Source organism: Mus caroli, unplaced genomic scaffold (assembly GCF_978045245.1).
Source record: "Mus caroli unplaced genomic scaffold, Mus_caroli_1 scaffold_13, whole genome shotgun sequence".
Lineage (NCBI taxonomy): Eukaryota > Metazoa > Chordata > Mammalia > Rodentia > Muridae > Mus > Mus caroli.
Window position 1 is genome coordinate 87,389,566 of NW_028227268.1, and position 1,464 is coordinate 87,391,029.

The window sequence follows — 1,464 nt, forward strand, 5'->3', positions numbered from 1 at the left end:
CAGTGAATGCAAATGCAGACTGGGTGTGGCTGGTAGTCTCTGCTCAGCCCCAAAGTTATCCATACTTCCTAAAAGGAAGGCCAGGAAGCCTGTCTGTCTCAGTTTGGATTCCTGTGGTTCAGTCATCTGTAGAATAACAACCAAGTCAACCTATCACAAGGCTCAGCAGGTTTTACCTTCAGCATGCTTGCCCTGGGCCTCGGAATGCCTAGAGATGATTCACCCGGCATTGCAGGGGGGCAGGCCACCATCTGTAGATTACATCACCCTGCTTGCAGCTTCTAGGAGATAACCTGGGATCTTAATGCCTAAGCTTTAAGGAACCAATTCCTGTTCCAAGGCATGGTCTATAAGTATAGAGGAACAAGCCACTGGAAAATGGCAAGCGGTGGGCATCTGGCATACAACACATTCATCCAGGAAGCTTGGAAAATAAGGCACACACACACACACACCCTAGTTGGATGTGTCATAATCAGACAAGCATACTTTTCAGGAAGGAAAAGACATGGGTTGTTTGTTCGTCTGTGTTTTTTAGCAGAAAATAGTTCAGTTGAGCCACACTTTATAAAAGTGTGCTGGTCATCAGATCAGCCAGGGTGCTCCACGTGGACCCCTTGGTGATGGCTTAATCCCTTATTTTTCTCATTTCATTTTTTTTTTTTTAATTTTTTGAGACAGGGTTTCTCTGTGTTCCCCTGGCTGTCCTGGAACTCAGAAATCTGCCTGCCTCTGCCTCCCAAGTGCTGGGATTAAAGGTGTGCGCCACCATGCCCCTCTTCTCATTTCATTTTGCTCTTCCCAACCAGGTGGAGGGACTCTACATTATCACATTTTTCTCAAGGGAGAGGCAGGAGGATGCTGAGCTTAAGGCCACCCTGGGCTGCATAGCAAGAATCTAAAAAAACATTACAAACCCTCGATCTAAATACAATGAAGCGTTAATGGTTGACCCTTCAACCATTGGTTTCACCGGTGCTAGGGTGCTTGTGTCTCTTCTTAGCTCCATCCCTGGCCATCTTGAAGTTCAGTCTCCTCATCTCCAGAATGAGAAGTATACAGTACCCTATCCCAGGGCTTTGTCGTAAAGATTAGCTGAGATCATACTTGAAAACACAAGCCTCGTATCAGATCAGCACATGTTGGAAGTGATGGTTCACACTTGTGATCTCACACTTAGGAGGCAGAGGTAGGAAGGGGAGATAACCATAGTATAAGGCCTGGCAGAGCGAGGTCTCCCAGGCAAAAACTCAAAACAGATTGGATGGTTTGCTGGGGTAGAGTTCAGTGAGGATGCATGCCTGGCGTTTGATCCTAACAGAACAGGGGGAGGGAGGGGACTAGAAGTACTTATAATTGTGAAGGCTTTGGTCCATCACAGGAAGTCTGGAGGAAGGGAGAACTCCCCAGCAGTTGGGTGGGTGGTGATGACCTCCCTGAGATCTGAGATCCCTGGCTTAGAAG